The sequence below is a fragment of the Pogona vitticeps genome, chromosome 13 (genome assembly GCF_051106095.1).
Source record: "Pogona vitticeps strain Pit_001003342236 chromosome 13, PviZW2.1, whole genome shotgun sequence".
NCBI classification, from domain to species: domain Eukaryota; kingdom Metazoa; phylum Chordata; class Lepidosauria; order Squamata; family Agamidae; genus Pogona; species Pogona vitticeps.
In genome coordinates this window covers 19,272,076-19,289,449 of record NC_135795.1, presented here as the reverse complement: position 1 = coordinate 19,289,449, position 17,374 = coordinate 19,272,076, and the positions used below count along the sequence as shown (strand labels likewise).

Genomic DNA, 17,374 nt, shown 5'->3' with positions numbered 1-17,374 from the left:
ACAGAGAGAGAGAGAGAGAGAGAGAGTTGACAAGGATGGTTAGAGACCCGGCTTAACACTGTTGTGATCGGTTGGTTTTCTGGAGGATGTCTGTCCTTTAATTTCCAGGCAAAGTCAAAACGCCTTCCCTTTGCAGCCACAAAGAATGTTTACCCCTTCGACGTGTGTGGCTCTCGCTCTATCCAAGAGCAACACACACGGCAGTGTCTTGAGCTTTCCCTGAAATGTGCCGGGCAGGCCCAGATGTTAAAAATAAGAAAAGGGACGGCTCACGGATCGCAAGGGGCCGGAGGGAACGAACGGCCTTCATCTCTGCGGCTTTCCTGTCCCACAGGGGCAGAGAAAGGTTGCCGGGCAGGTTCCCATGGCCATCCAAACAAGAGGAACAAAGAACAGCACCTTGTGGACTCCAGCCAGAAAATATTTCACGATCGATTGTCAGCCCTGGTTTCTGTAAACCTTGATAGCTGATCGATACCTCTGTAATTGATGGCTATTGGCTGTCTCTGGCTCGCTTGGGCAGCCAGATGGGCTGATGATGACTTTTTGCTGCCCATGTGCTTTCGCTCAGGGCTGATCTACAGGAGATGGTCGAATCCTCCCAGGTTTTAATACTTTAGGCAACAGGGAAGGACTATCATACATCAAGGACTTGCTCAGTCGTTTAGGTGTCTGGCTGCAGATATTTTTTTATTCCCTATATAAAATAGTAGGAAATTATGCCTGATGGATGGTAGAGCTCCCTTGTTAGCCTGGAACCAATACTGATTGTTTCCCTTACTGGTTGGCCTTAAGGTTCCCTTGCTGGTTGGCCTCTAGTCATTGGCAAAGCCATCGAAAGCTCATGGAAGCCAAACCGGAAAAACTTAAAAGCACAGATCCTTCCCAATTAAATTTATGATGTTCTTCCATGTCCTCAAGCTGCTGTGGATTTCGGCAGCATCTGTGGTCTATCAGAAGAGAATAAGAAACAGAGTTCTAAAACGTGAGTTCAGAGGCAGGAACTCCTGAGACAGATAAGCACATCACTTCCTAGTTCATGTCTGGAAGTGATATAAAACACTGGTGAATTAGATGGATCAAATGTGTGCAGGAGAAGGTCTGTAGATCAGTAGTAGAGACTCTGCTTTGCCTGGAGATGGTGCAGGGTTCAATCCCCAGGAAGAGTTCCCAAGGAAATTTCCCAGGAACTCCAGAAAATTGCTGTCCGTCAGTGTCAACCATACCTGGCTAGATGGACCCGTGGTTTGATCCGAGCACAAGGCAGCTTCCTAGGCTTTTGTTACTCGCGTCTGACCTTCTTTCTCCCTTTTCCTGATGCCCGGTCTTGGATCCTGACCCTGTCCTGGTCTGAATGATGACCCACCAGCCTCTTGCCCTTCGGAGCCTTCCCGGGCTGGCTTCACGCCCACTTGGGCAGAAGGCCAGCTTCCCTCTGTTCCAGAAAAGCTCGGCTGCTGGGGAGTCCGACCCTTGCCAAGGCTGACAATCTTAAACGGGGCACAAGTGAAAGTCAAAAGAGGGAAATAAAGCAGTAGACCGCTTTGATGGGGAACGAGCTTCTTGCTTTGATTTTTGAAGGGCTAGGCGTTCTCCTTATGTTTACATCACCCTCCACAACACAGATGCAAGTTATGGTGGCCACATTGTTAGAGAGGGCCATCCTCCAGAGGATCCATTTCCCACTTCAATTATCAAAATTGTTCAGAATTTGATAATTCTATGCAAATGAATACTCTCTCTCTCTCTCTCTGATGAGACATGTCCTCCTTTTGGATGGTTTGTAAGTGGCCATTAATAGCACAGGTGTCCATTCATTCATCCCACAAAAGGGTCGGTTCCTCTGTCTCTCTCTGTGTGCGCGTTTTTCTCTCTCCCTTTTTCCCAGACGATGAAATCAGGTTCCCTTTTCTGTCGCATCAAAGCCAAATAACTGCAGGCTAGTGAGCATCATTAATTAGCAGCAGATGGCTGATCGTGACAGGTAGCTTCATACCTGCATTACATCCCACCACCGTCGCCACCCCCCACCACCACCCCCGACTTATTCTCCTCCTTTGCATTTGGAGGGCTTCCCGGTGCCGGAGCCCACTTGCCCCAGCTGAGCGGAGAGGAACTCGGGTGCCCCTTCCAGCCTGCAATGGAGGGGGGGAGAGGCAGGGAGCAGCAGAGGCCTTCTTAAAAGGTGGGTGGCTGCCCAACAGGGCTGGCGTTGCCTTTGCACAACAGAGAGAGAGAAGGGGAAGCGGGGAGGAACCCCCTTGCAGCTCAGACAATCAGCCACGTTCAAACGGGCGCTGGAGGGAGATAACGTTGCAGAAAGTGGGGGAGCCTTGTGTCTCGTGGCGTTCCTGCAACAGATTTACTGGCGGAGCCTTAATGGACCTGCTCAGTATTCCACGCCAGACGGCGGATAATGCTTCTGCCAAACTAACAGCAATAAATTAATTAAATTAATCTGCTGCGCTGAGCCCTGTCCCCACCCGACACCAAAGCCGCAGAAGAGCAGGCCTTGCTACTTTCTCCTCTTTGGAGGGGTGCGTGTGTGTGTGTTTTGCCTTGGAATCTGGTCTCTCCTTCCTTTGGCGACGCATCGCCCCCCCCCCTCCCGGCACCCCACAAAGCTCCCGAGCTCTCATCGCCGGCACGCCACCTGCCTCATTCAGCTAATCGCTGTCCTGGCGGTTTAGATCACATTAGTTTTCTATGTAATTAAGAACGTCCAGGAGGGCATGCAGCTGCTTTCGCACGGCCGTTCGCTCTTACACGTCAACGTGCCTCCTGCACAGATAGGTGCAATTAACCAGCCCTGTTCACAGTCATTAAGCATTAATGCACCTCATTAGCATAAGAACGGGAAGGAAGCTTTGATGCAGGGGAAACCCCCAAAGGAGGGAGAGAGTCAGACATGCAAGACAGGAAGGCAAAGTCCAGCGCTTCGATCTCACGTCTGGGTCCGGTTAGAAATATCGCCGGATCAAGGACCGATCCCTTTGCCCTTCATCCTAGCCTTATAGGAGGGCTGGGCTTTCTAGATGATCCCAGCTTTCAGGCAAGAAAGAGGACGGATCCTTCACATCTTCCCATCACAATTTGAGATGCCTCATCTGTGGGACACACCTAAACGTCTTGGTTCCAGAATGTTACTCCAAAGAGTAGAGGCAACACCTAGCCGTGTGAGCCAGAGCTTAGGCCCACCTTCTGGACAAAGAACTTCTTTGTGGTTGGGCTTGGCCGTGTCACGAAACGTGTGGGGAACTCCCTGTGAAAACAAAGAACCCCTTTCCGTCAAGAATATCCTTTCCTTTGCAGGAAAAATCGGAAATCATGAAGAGAAAAGAGCACCCTGTACCCGAGAAGAAGACCACCATGACCTCAGAGACACAACATTAAAAACAGACCCAGTGGTGGTTGTTCAGGTGGCGAGACCAAGATGGGTCCCTGGGTCTTTAGGTCACTAGCACAGCTGAGGATGGAAAACGCCAAGATCCTCCTGTCCCGATTCACAACCATCCTGTCTCACTAAAGTTGATATCTGTTCCCAGATATGGCTATACAAGGGACACACAATTTCCCGGCTTAGGTCCTACACACACACCCCTCTCTCTCTAGGTTCCGTGAACGACAAACACCAATGCCTCACGTTTCCCAAGAAGGCCATCCGTAGGTTGATGGAAAAATCCTGTTACCCTCTCTAATGCTCCTGGTAGGTTTCAAGGGCCTACAAACGCAGCGCTATTGTTTCAGAAGCAAACACAACAGAAAAGTAAGTCTACGAATAGCTGGAAGCATACCATCAGCCCACGGGTTAGGGCTAATCCACGTTAAGCATAACTCTTACCTCTGTGCAAAACAAAGGCAGCCAACGAATGCATGCAGGAGTATTATTAGGAACATTATTCCTTCGACACTGCAGCTGCAGGATCAGCCCACCTACGACCCGCTCTGTTCATTACAGGTGACGCATGATGTATATTTGCTCATCGGTAACTCTCTGTGTGATCAGGGACGGTTCCTTTTCAAGGACAGGCAGGGCTCAAGGACACGGGCGACCACGGCGTCAAGGCCAGGGGTCGGCCTCCACCGACAGCAGCTTTCGCCAAACCGTTCCACGGTGGCCGAGTGTCTGTGCAAGGTGAGACGAAACTGCTCCGCAGCTGTCTGGAGGACGGCCCCACGGCAGATGTGGCAAAGTTGTCTCCTTGCTGTTCCAGAGGGCAGGACTCGATTTGCATCACCCAGGCGCAAATTACGAGACAGGAGAGGTTGGCTAAGTATTAGAAAGAACTTCCAGATGGTAAGACGTGTAGGAAAGTGGAATAGAAAGCCTCGGGGTGTTGTGGAACCTTCTTTGTTAAGAGGTTGTTGCTGTTGTTTGGGGGGTTGCTTTAGCTAGGGATTTCCGGCCCCAGCTAAGAGTCGGATGATCTTTGAGGCCCCTTCTGGCTCAACAACTCTGCGATTCGCGTGAGACGAGCACAGAGTCTCCTAAGCGCTCCCGAAAAGAGAGCAAGGGGGAGCTCGCTTTCCAAAGACAACATCTGGATTTGGGCTTCCTGGTCCCACTTCATTGCACTGCAGGGCTCAAATCCTATGCAAGAGACCAGAACCTTTCCACCCTACCCACCCCACTCTGATGCGAGGAGAATAATGGGATTCTGGCCATCACCCTTCCGAAGGTGGCTTGCTCACAAATCCATGTTTTGTGCTTCGGCAATGACAATTAGCCCCCGTGCGGCAGCAGGGCCAGGCAAAAGGAAAAACCAGCCAGAGGTGGGGAGGGAAGAAGGGAGAGAGAGGCCCCTTTCTCCATCTTTTTTTTTAAAGCTGCTTGTAGCATTCGCAGGTTTTTGCCTATTGTGCTGCGGAGAACATCTGAGCGGCCACGTTCAGGCGCTGGAGTTTTATTGTAAGCTGGTTCAATGGCAAACGAGGGGGGGGAAGGACACGGGGAGAGATGGAGGAGAAAGGGGGGGATTTGTGGGTGGGTGGGGGAGATGAGATACAGCCGTGGGGAGGAAAAAATCGCAAGCCAAAGAAGGAGAGGTGGAGAAGAAGCTTTGAAGGCAATCAATGACCCCTTGTTACTAGTCCTTGGTTTCCTGGAAGGAAGCTTCCCTTCCGTGGCATTCCCTCCCCTCTTTGCTGTGACTTTGCTGTAATGCTGGGAGGGAAGGAGGGAGGGGGGGAAAGCTGGTTTTCTCTCTCTCTCTCTCTCTGCCTCTTGTGCTTGTCATTACTGCCTGCGATCACAGAGGTACCAGCCAGCGCTCCCCAGTGCAGAGCGATTACTGCTTTCTCCAGGCTCCACCTCTCCTCTCTTTGACTGACTCGGGGTTATTTTTTTGCTCAAAGGAAAGAGGGGGGTTGGTTTGCCAAGACGGGGTGCTGCGCATGGAGGCTCAGGCGGAAATCCAGGCAGGATCCGGTCCATGGAGCGTGCCGGAACGGCATCAGAGCTCGCGCTTGTCTAGTTCCCCGTTCGTACGGTGCCCCCCCAGTTGCTCCCAGTACAAGCACCCAAGAATGCGCACAAACCCACGGACATTCATACGGAGAAGAACTGGTGCCAATCTTTGCTTTCCAAGCTGGAGCGCAACTGACTGCAGGCCCCGACACGAGGTGCTCCTCTTTGATCTGAGGAGGGATCCCGGTGGAGTCCCACGAGCTGGGACATGTCTGGCCCGCGGGCTTCGGCAGCCAGTCCAACGCAAGAGGCTTGGATCCAGCCATGCAGGGTGCTTCCCCTCATGCTCATGTATCTATGTATTAAAATACTTACTTCCTGCCCGATACCGGAAAAACCACAGGATGGGCTACGGACAACCCAGTTTAAAAAAGAAAACATAGCAAAGGACCGAAAGCGATTTATAAAGCCACGAATGCTTTGCACGGCCAGGTGTCCTTTTTAAAATGGAAGAGAGTCCTCTGTTTGAAAGCCCTTCAGACACAAATCGGTCTTTTGACTCTCGTTCGAGGGCTTTTCAGTCTGGATCTGAATTAAGAGAAAGAACCGGAACGGGGTGTGGTCAGGGGCCTTGACAGTGCCCATCGTCCACAGACAGTAGCTCAGGCGCTGGCCCATAAGTTATCTAGCCACTGTTTGCCCTACTTGAGCAAGAATGCACAAGGCAATTCTGCTGAAATGACCAAAACCAGTTCTAATTTTGTATCCAGAAAGAGGTTCAGCCAGCGGGCTCTTTCCTCAGTCCTCCTTTTTGGGGTGTTGTGAAAGTAGGCCTGATATCCAAAACCCACCACCTCACCGAGCTGTAATACCTCAGGTCCCCAAAATGAAGACTTAAGTTGGGTCTGTGCGGGGCGGGAGTCCCATAACAAGGTGGTCTCATGCGCACAAGGTCCTCTCCTCGTGTCGCCATTCTGATGGATCGAAGACCGAGGAGAGAGCCCACCCCGGTCCATCTCAGAGCTCAAGCAGGTATATCTGGGGAAATGGGATTCGTCCAGGCATCGAGGTGCGCCCTAAAATCCTGTGAGAAAGGAAAGGGGGGGGGGAAGGAAACTGACAGAGAGCAGGCAGCCGACGCGGCCGCCATGCCTGAGATCCTGAGATCATTCGCAAAAACAAAAGCTTCCAGTCCTCCATGTCTGCTGAGGAAGACCCCAGCCCTTTGCCGAGACCCAGAGGCTGCAGAAACGTGGCAGTGGTGGAGGAGGAGGAGGGAAGGGGAGGGAAGAGCGCTAAGCCAACCTCGGTCCCCGGTGAAATTTCTAAATGGCCTGTTAGACCACTTTGAGGAAGGAAGGAAGGGTGGAAGTGGTAGAGCTTGGAGAGGGTGTGTGTGTGTGTGTGTGTGTGTGTGTGTGTGTGTGTGTGTGTGTGTGTGTGTGTGTGTGTGTGTGTGTGTGTGTGTGTGTGTGTGTGTGTGTGTGTGTGTGTGTGTGTGTGTGTGTGTGTGTGTGAGAGAGAGGAAGAAAACATCGCACCAATCCTATCGCGCCCAGCATAAATCTTTGCACCCAGGGCCCTTCACGCCTCCGCACTATTGATAAAGCGAAGCAAGTCTTAAATGTTTAATGAGCAAATAAACCTGTTAAGGGGAGATGATTAACAGCCCTGCCTTCCCGTTTGGGGGGTGGGGGTGGCGGCTGAAACCACATCCCTGCCTGCTGCACCTTTCGAGGAGGTGGGGAAGAGGGTGTGCGGTTGGTTTATTTTTCCAGGGGAAGGAAGCTGCCCTCCCCCGGCCGCGCAGGCGCAAGGGCCCGGGAATGCTAACCACGTCCTTATGCTCCGGAGCTGTAAATGTATTGTGGTCTCCGTGGGGTGGGGGGGGGGAGAAACGGAGAGGGGAAGAGGAAGAGGCCTTCTTTGGGGTGAGGTCGGGGGGGACTCAGAAACCGGAGGAAACAAAGATCACGTGCCCTTGAAGGAAGCGGGTTACGGGAAGGGAAAGGCCCGGCTGGCTCCAGGGTCCAGGTGAGCGGAAGGAGAGGAAGGAGAGGCTCTCTGCCCACCAGCCGGAGGTTAGGGGGAGCTCCTTCCCCATCTGGAAAAAGGAGCAAAGAGGACCACCCGTTTGCTGAAAGACACGAGTGCTCATTTATATGCACAGAGACAAACCTCAAAGCCACTTCTTCCATCGTTTCTGCATCACAGACCAAGTGACCCATGTGCTGCTGCGAGACCTCCTGCCCTGGGCCGGCTCATTGTGGATGATGGACTGCTCCAAAGCCCCTGATTTCTCAGCTGAGTTATTTCTCTTCCAATAAAATGTGGATCAGACGGAACAGGACACGGGGTCGTTGCAGTTCTTGGAAAGGTGAAAAATCTGCATGGTCGCTCTGTTCCATGCTGGATTTGGTCGGCCTCTGCTGAAGTTTGGACATACTGTTTTGGAATAAGGGCTTGGGGGAGCAGGGACTACAATCCCCAGAATCCCCCAACCGGCACGGCCGTTGGAAGCTGGGGAAATTCTGCAGATGCTCATCCAAGAGCAGCCGTAATCCCCAGCTAGAGAGATGTGCAAAGACCGAAGCGTTCTCTTGAAAGAAAGGTCACTTCTTTTCATGCGTTTCTCAGTTCCCATTTGTAAGCTCTCTGGCTCACTTCGCCGTGGGCTTTAGTCCCTTTGGATCTCCCGAAATTCACCCCCAACCCTCTTCCTTTCCCCCAGCCCCAGAAGGGATGGGGCTGCCGGTCCTCACTTGCAGTCCAAAGCAACCAATTTGGAAGTGTCCGTTCTTACAGGAGGCCGCTCTTTGGCGCGAGAGAGGAAGAAAGGATTCGTGCCATCTTGAACCCGCAGGGGGTGTGCAATTCCAGGCGAGGTGGCCTTTAAAATCCTCCAATTACGCCAGCCTTCGTGGCTGGAGGGGAACAGCGGTGTCTCCCCAAAGGAGGAAGAAAGCAGCGGTATCCCTTCCTGATTGACTTGGCCCCCTGTAACCGGGCCAAGGATGATGGCGAACAGAATTTGGGCGGACTTTCCTTTCCTCACTTTGCTATGGAAGTCAAGCTCCGAGGGAAGAGGAGGAGGACAAGACCCCCAATGCGGGGAGCCCCCCCCCCCGAATCCAAGCACTGGACAGACATTCACAGAAAGCGCATCGTGGGGACCCCCAAGATCATCCACCAGTCTAGCTGTTGCACATCTTCCAGATCAAGAATGAGATGCATTGGTTAGATCATGAAAAAATTGCTTTTCTGGCTGCCTACCCTCCCCCCGCTCTGTGTGGTGTGTGTGTGTGTGTGTGTGTGTGTGTGTGTGTGTGTGTTTGCACATGTGGTGGTGTGGACGTTGCCGTTCCAACAGGTCTTTTCTTCTGAGCGTACAAGGCCAAGTGGCCTCCGCTTAGTCGTCAGCTTCTGGGCTTGTAAAGAAGCCCCTGCAGGAGTAATACTTTAACAGGACAGACCCTATTTACAAAAATAAAACCAGTTGTTTTTTTGGGAGCAGGAAATGTCCTCATTGTGGTAGAGGGATGGGTGGATGGGGTTAGGGTCAGGGTCTCCGGGCATCACTGCACCCTTCAGCTCTCAGCCTCGCCACTGGCAGAGCTGCAGTCCCAACATCTCCGAGGCGGGCTACACGTTCCTCCCTCCTGTCTCCATATACTTCATGATTTCAGAAGGCTACAGGCCAGATGAAGGATCACAGACATCCTTGCAACAAGCCCGTAAGTGAGGCTTTGAGGCCTGAGCCAGTCTGAGATTTACAATGAAGCACGCCGGAATTTGGGCCCTTTCTGCTTTCCATCCAGCCTGCAGCTGGCTCGACTGCGGGTCCTCATCTCAAGCCCACCCATCCTGCTCTGTGATAAAATGTCATTCCTTGAGCTCAAAAAGTTCCCCCATTTTTGGAGAATAGGGCCAACATGACGGATTCTTCGAAATGCAGGCAGAAGAGGGATGAAGGGCAATTGCCGCGCCTGCAAATACAGTGCAAGACAGTGGCAGAGGGCGAGATTTGAACCCTGAACCTTTCTGCTCTTGCTGCCGCCGCTGTGCTACTCAGAGATCCCAAGAACAGCCGGGGCATCCTATGAATCACAGGCGGCGGGGAAGCGTCTATGTAGACGCAGGACTCTGGTCTGTGGGGAATGAGGGAAAGCAGAACGCAGGAGAGTCAGAAATGCATTCCCTGGGATTTTGTCCCAGTTTAGCCACTGGGGGGGGGGGGAAGGTTCATCCGGATCACAAGACCGGCCGTGGTGCGTCGCCAGCTTCTGGCAGCTGTGCTCTCCTTTCCGAAGCGGCCCACCCGAGACAGGAAGCAAACCAAGGGCACACACAGACAATCCAACCTCCCAAGGCTGGGGGGGTGGGGTGGCCGGTGGGGAGGCAAAGAGAAAGCCCTCCCGCCCCCGCCCCCCAGCCATGGCGGTGAGCTGCTGCTCCAGACACTGTCCTGGCGCTCTTCGGCATGGCTTTACGGCGTCAGCCAGGGTTCGTTCCGGAGACGGACGGTTGCGTCCCTGGCATTTGCTGCCGCCCGCTTCTGACATTGAACCCATCCAGTCAGAACCTCCGCACTGGCAGCCGGCGCAGTGGCGTGGCCGAGACACGACGCACGGCGAGGGAAGAAAGGGGGGGAGGGAGGTGTCGGTGCTGAAGCGCCAGCCAGCCAGCTGCTCCGGCCTCTGGTTCCTTCTTCTGTGCCCAGAGAGGAAGCAAACATGAACCGTGCAATGTGGTGTTTTCGGGAGAGGGGGTGTTGTTTGTTTATTTGTCGGTCAAACAGATTGCCCTCCCCCCTCCAAGAAAAAAAGCCTTTCTCTTCTACACCCTTTTTTTGTTTTAATCGCAGGCCAGTTCTTCTGCTCCTGGAAGATAAGGGACAGCATCTGGCTAGACGTACAGAGCGCAGAATCCTGAACCAACCAGGGAGGTGCGGAAAGGCTGGCAGAGGATATTTGGTGGCTTGCATCCTCTCTCCCTCCCTCCCTTAGATCTTTCCTTTTTTTTTCTTCCTTTCTTTTTCTCGCCCTGCGGTTCTCAATCGCGCTCCCTCCCTCCCTCTCTCTCCCTCTTCATTCTCTCTGTCCTGATCTTTGCCTGGAGCAGCCTCAACCTCACAGCTCTCTGGCTATTTAATCTCCGTCTCTCCCTCTGGATCCCAGTAGGGCCCTGTCGCTTCCTTCTCTTCACACACCAGCTGGTTAGAGAAAGGAGTCCTTCAGAGGCCTCCTGAGCCGCTGGCAGGGTCGGCCCTCCCCCCCTTCTCCCCCTGGCTTGCCGTTGACAATCAAAAGGCACTGCATCGGTTACAAGGCTTAAAGAGAAGCAGAAGAAGTGGCCTTCAGTGGAATGAGGCTCGGCGCCCATCCAGACCGAAGAGGTCCAACTCTGGCACGCTCCAGGGTGTCCAGCACAGCGGCCACCCTCCTTCTCCAAGTCCTTGCCCAACTACAGAAGGCCAGGCCAGGGTGGGCAGCCTTCAGCCACCCGGTAGAAGGGGTCTCTCCAGCCTTGACCTACAACTCCCATTCAGGGATTCTGGAAGCTGTAGTCTTTTAAAAAAAGCACAAGAAGGCCAAAGATCCCTCAATCTCCTGTGCGAGACCTGGCAAGCTGGCCTAGAATATAGGACTGGGTGGAACGGTCTCTTGAGTTTCCTTCATGTGGACTGGCTGCCTTCTTAGCCCTTTTAATTAGTCAGCGCTCAGGGGCGGAAGGGAGACCATTCTCCCCACGGCCGCCGGAGACTAGAAAGAGCTGTACACTTTCGCTGCGAGATCACGAGTCCTTCCAGAACACCACCTTAAAAGATCAGGAATCATGTGTTTTGTTTTGTTTTTATTCAGTTAATTTGACTTTCCGGGAAGAGCCGCAGGGAGAACAGAAGCTTCCCTTTATCACCTTTTGACGCTATGGATATAGCTTTTTCTTTGCTCATCTCCGAAGGACAATAAAACCTCTTTCTTTCATGTTTCCGCCGCCCCCCCTTCCTTCTGTCTTTTTAATTATTAAAAAAAGAAGAACCTACCACTCCTCTTCACTCATGTCGCCTGACACACACACACACACACTCCAAGCTGTTGTGTTGGCTGTGCGGTGGATGTAAATTTCAAGAGAGGCAGACAGGTGCCATAAAAGCTTCAGAAGGCTGTCTCCTCCAAGCAGCTGCTGGAGCAACGTCTGAATCGGAGGACATCAAGGGATTCGGATGACAGCTCAAACCCCCCCCCAAAGGAGCAGCCAGTGAGAATCTAACCTCGTTTTGGGCAAAGCAGCTGAGCCCAGAGAGTCAGACCCACAGGAAGGGAGCGATGCACCAGCGCCTTCGCTTGGAGGTGGCTTATGGGCCCTCTTCCTTCCTGTGGGGAGGCCCAAAGGGCTGAGACTACAGGTCCCAGCAGGCACTCTGGCATCTTGGTTTCATCCGCCTGAGCATTGGGGCTCAGCCCTGTAGGACGGAGATTTGTCTCTCACAGGGTCTGTGGTGTCCCCCTTAAGCTAACCTGCCATTATCAAGTATATAAGGTGATGATGTCACCACCTCGAGTGTTACAGGAACAGGCCATCGGAGCTCACAAAATGGAGCCCTTCTGGATTACAGCACTCAGAATCTCCCCCACCAGTATAACTGTGAAGCTCCCACAGACCCTACTGGTGCCTCCGCCAGGTGGCCATGCGTCCTCCTTTATCCGAAGGACGTCCTCTGTTCAAAGATGTATCTGCGCCAAAGTCTAGTCTGACAATCAAGAGACCGGAGTGGGGTGGGGGGGAAGATGGAAAACAAAATCTCAAAACCCACAGTTGGACAATACCGTATTTTTCCGTGTATGAGACTATACTTTTGTCTAAAATCTTTAGACTAAAAATTGAGGCTCGTCTTATACATGGAAGTAAGCTGAGGAGAGAACAAAAACAAGTGGATGGGAAAGCAGGGATCAAAGCGATCCTGCAGCGCTTTGATCCCTTTCCCCCTACACTTGCTAAGCCCCACTTAGATTTCCTAATTTTGGATTAGAAAAGTGGTGGGCGTCTTATATATGGGGGCGTCTTATACACGGGGAAAATACGGTGCATGTATTAGGGTCACCAATAAATGCATGGGAAATGCAACTCAGGGAAATCCTCACTAGCCTCAGGAGGGGTAAGGAGGGAAAAAGCAAGTAGCAAGCTGCTGTACTCACAGAACTCTTCATCAGCACAATGAAGACTTCTATGAACTCAAAAGCTTGCATTAAAAAACATAATGATGCCTGATGCTAATACAGGTCTCACTCCCCTGTGGCTCTGGGTTTCATTTCACTTAAATGGATCTATAAAGCCTCACCTCGTTTTGAGGTTTTGAGGTCCTTTTGGCAACGCATTTCAAATGTTCTAACATTCCCTGATTTCTCCTTCAGCTGTTGTGAGCTACCTTAGAGAAAGTCAGAAGGAAGGAGGAGGATAAATCTTTAATATAAATAAAAAAAACAAAACCTTTTGCAGCGCACAGACAGTCCATGAAAGACAGAGAAAGGTTCAATCGCCTAAATATAGGAAGTCTGTGTTAAGTAAACAAGCGATTCAAAACTGGACTTGTGTGTAAAATTACAAAAGCAGAGAATTAAGGATGGATCCGGTGCTTTCCACTGCCCCAGATTTTACTTTGAAAATTACGGTACAATCTGCTTTTCCCACATCTGCTTAAAATGATCTCATCAGCCCAGAAGATTTAATTACCGACCTCCCTGCAAACTGAGGTAGAATAATAAGACCTACAAATATTTTTGTAGGATTGCAACGTTTTTGCCATATTTTAGCCGTTTCTGGCTGACCCATTTGCCGGACGAAAGGCTACCATCTCAGCTGAGGAAATTCACCTATGCATAAGAAATGTGCACGGCTTAAAGGCCACAAAACCCATGACGCAGTGAGACTACCGTCAGCCACACATCACCAGAACATAAGAAGTTGCTAAGAAGACTACGAAACCCATGAGGCACTGGCCTCTAAACAAGAGCCCAGGCGTGGAAACACCCGATCGTTTGAGTTAAAGCAAGCAAATAAGTAGAGGGGGGGGGGGGAAACAAAGCCAGCTGAAATTCCAAATGGCCTGAAGAGATTTACTGTGGAAATTTGTTACGAAAGCCGACAGTTGAGAAAACATGAAGGAAACAGCCCATGGTTCGAAGCAGCAGGAATCAAAACTGGGTGAGAGATGACCTGTGAAACCTCAGAGGTCAGAGATTCTTCCTTCAGTTTCGAATGTCCCTATGGCGTCACCTAAGACTCCACAGCATAGAACAGTGATCCGACTGACGTCTTCCTCTTTGAGTGGCAGAATATGGAAATGTTCCTTGCAGGACTACAATATGCCAGAACCCCAAGGCACGCTGGAAGATGTAGCCCCCTATAAGTCACCTGTGCTTGGGGATCAGAAACCATTAGCCTCTGGAACGCTGAGGTCAAGGGGATTTTTCAATTTTTATTTTATTTTATTTTATTTTATTTCCAGTCCTCTTTGGCCCTTCTCAGAAGCTCCGGGGATGGTGCTGTTTGGACGTAAGCAGGACGCAGGAAAGGACACAGCTATTGTGACACGGAAGAGTTGGGAGTAAACTGTATTTACTTAGGGTCACCAAACACGTGAGATAGATTTCCTACACACAACGCAGAAATCAACCACCTCAAATTAACCCACCAGGAAGGCTGAGCAACCTATCATGCTTACAAGGCGGTGAAACACAGCGCCATGTCTCACACATACACCAGACATTCCTGTGCATGAACACAGAGAGCGAAGTGCACCCGGGTGCCTGAGTTTCCTGTGTCGTCCACATGTGCAACGCATGCAAACAACCCAACACAAAGCAAAAACAACCCATGCGATGGAGAATTCAGTCACCTTGTGTATACCTGTCCGGTCTGATTTCGATGCTCAGCAGGGCCGTCTCCCCGTTTCATCCTGAGACAGGAGATCAACAGGGCTAGTAAAGTTTGGAAAGCCGCCCCCAATCCCTATCCTGCAAAATGGGGATAATTATACTAGCCTTCTTTATCAGACTACGGAGAACGGTTGCTTGAGATACAATGAAGAGAGGAGCAAACACGTTATGTATGTAGAAGTTATCATCAACCTTATTCATTTACTATTACAACCCAGCCATTTTAGAGCTTAACATCAGAGCTCAAAATACTTTCTAAGCATACCTGGCCTCAATACCTTCCCTGTATTTTGAGGTGAAGCACCGCCTCCGTGATCTCTTCACGAGCCGCCCCTGCTTCCAGAAATCAGCCTAGACCCAGATTTAATATGGCAAGGAAGTCCACTACAATAGCTTCACAGTTAGAAGCAGAGCCGCCTTAAATGTGTACTAGACCTATGATTATCCTCCAACGAGCTTACACATGACTCCCACTGGAAATGAGCTAACTTGTGATGGAGTGATGGGGTCACTGCCAAGGAAACAACAGGCTCTCCTAGTCCATTCAGTGAGAAAACTTGTTCTACAGTTGGACACCAGGAGAGACGCACAGCTTATTTTGCATTGTCTGATTTCTCAGGCACGTGACTCTGAAAGATTTGCGTGCCTGGAGGGATCATGTAGGGAATATGGTTTTGTCTTCACGTGCGACCTCTTCTGCTTAGGCCTATAAAGTGGGGAAAGCCTTCTGTCTCTCCTCCTCAAGAAACTCAGACCAGCTAAAACCCCTCCCATCGCCCACCCCTTCATGGCACTCCCCACCCTTGCTTCTCCCCCCCTACTGGCTGGAGTGAAGAGGGCAGGCCGTTTCCTACTCCTGGGTGGCCGAAGGCTCACCTTGGAAGGGGATCTGTTTGTGCTTTGTGCCTGGCTCCTGGCAACGCCGCCGGGAGGGAGGGAGGACCGCAGGCCCTTGCGGGTTCCCCCTTTCCGGTGATGTTGCTGCTGCTGCTGCTGCTGCTGCCTGCAGGCCCTGGGTCCTTGGGTTCGTCTGGAGCACAGGCAGCTCTGGGAACTGAAAGGCCTGGGGACTCTCACACAAACACACAGACACACACACACACAACCCAGCCCCAGTCCAGGGCTGCAAGCCCAGCAGCAGAGCGCACGGGGCTCTTTCCTGGACAGAAACCTCTCTGCCCCCCCCCCATCGCTTCTCAATCCCACCAGCAGGCCACGGGGAGTGCGTGAGTGGGGGGGGGAGAGAGAAGGATCTGCTTTCTCTTCCCTCTCCCGCCTCCTGGTTTTCCTCCTTGGGTGTGTGCCAAGTCCAGTTAAGGGCAAACGGTTTGTTCTGGCCTTGGGGAAGAAAAAACACACACACCACCGTTTGGAAACCCAAGCGGCCACAGCTGGAGGCAGGGGGGAGAGAGGGATGGGGCCAAGCTGCTGGTTTGCATCCAGAAGGGCGCCGGTTCGAGTCTTGGGTCCCTCCAGGCCAAGAGGACGCGTCTGAAAAAAAATCCGGAGCGCCTTCTTCCTTCGGGCGCTCTCCGCCCGCCGCTCTCTGGTGTCCCTTCCAGCCATCCGCTGGAGGAAGGAGATGCCACCGTGCCAGAGGGTTGGCGGCCCCCTCGGATTTCCTCCCTCCCCCACCTTGCCTTTTCTGACTTGCACGCAGGGAGAACGGGGCGCGCTGCGGCTCCTCCCTGCGCCGCCGCCCCCCCCCCACCCGGCACCTGCCGGACACCCCACCCTGACCACCCGCAAGCTGGCCCTTGCATTGGCGGGGAAGGGAAAAGACCGAGGGAGGGAGGGAGGGGGGGCGACCAGCCCTCTTCTTGCCCCTCCCCCACTCTCCACGGACCCTCCCCACCCACCCCCAACCCCTTGGCTACCCTCTCCACCACCCCATTGTCTCGAAACCGCGCGCACTGCCCGCGCCCCTCTCCAAAAGGCGCACGGAAGGGAGGGCGAGCGAGCGAGACCCGCGACCTCCGAACGTGGGGATGCGGGCCACCCTCCTTCCTCCCCGCGCAAACGTGCCTCGAAGGAATGCAGGGAAAAGAGAGAGAGAGAGAGAGAGAGAGAGAGAGAGAGAGAGCGAGCGGGAGAGGTGGGAAATACGGCGACTCCCTCTCCCTTAAAGCCACCGTCTCAGCATTCTCTCCCCCCCCAATCCACCCCCCCCCAACCTGCCTTGCTCTGAGTCTACCTCTTAGGATCCACGGAGACCCTCAAGCATTCTTCAACGAGACTCCATTCCAAGCTCCCTCCTCCAAATGTGTGTGTTTGTGTGTGTGTGTAGAGACACCCACCCACACATACAGATGTTCCCTCTAGATCTTCAGGCGGAACATTTCAAGGCCTCCCCGTCCCTGGCGGCCGCCTAAACACCGGTTTCCAGGCGCTTGTGCGTAAATCCGGCCCCGGGGGGGTCCCTCTCCTCCGCCGAGGTCCTGCGCGCCCCTGGGTCACCCCCCCCACCCCCGAGGGGGGAGGCGAGAGAGAAGAGCCCCCCGGGTCCCCGCAGGCTAGCCCGGACACCGCCTTACCTTTCCTCCCTTCGGCTCCTCTCTCGTCTTCCCTCTTGCGCGCGGGGCTCAGCGAGGGTCGGATGCGGCGCGCCGGCCGTGGCTGGAGAGCTGCCCAGCCGCCACCTCCGCCACCGCCGCCGCCGCCGCCGCTGCTGCTGCCTTCGTCCTGCGCCCATCCATCAGGCAGCGCCTTTCCTGCCCGCGATCCCCGCTTGGCAAGGGCCGGGAAAGGAAGGCTCCCCCAAGCGCTCCAGACGCAGCCGCCCCGGCGCCGCCTCCGCGCGGTTCTCTCCGCCCCAGGGCGCCCGGTTCCCGGCCGAGCGAGGCAAGCCGGCGGGCGCAGCAGGGAAAGGCGGAGAGGGCCGGGCCCGATCCACCGGCCAGGAAGGAGCCCCGAGCGCCTCGGCTCGACCGGTTTTAAGGACGATCCCGGCGGGCGAGCTCGGCCTGGCTCAGCTCCTACACCCCCCGGAGCAGCAGCAGCAGCAGCGGGAGGAGGAAAGCCCGGGGCCGGC

At 53.4% G+C, this 17,374-nt stretch overlaps 1 protein-coding gene across 2 annotated transcripts in view; it reads right to left on the bottom strand.

Annotated features, from left to right (window-relative positions):
• RAI1 (retinoic acid induced 1) overlaps positions 1-17,015 on the bottom strand; it is a 127,757-nt gene extending 110,742 nt beyond the window's left edge. The window contains exon 1 of one of the 2 annotated variants that reach the window (XM_072982470.2): positions 16,878-17,015. The gene's annotated coding sequence lies outside the window, so the exon portion shown is untranslated. Of the gene's footprint in view, positions 1-16,537; positions 16,675-16,877 lie in introns of those variants that run through there. The other variant, XM_072982471.2, reaches the window with a different exon arrangement.
• Positions 17,016-17,374: the final 359 nt, after the last annotated feature.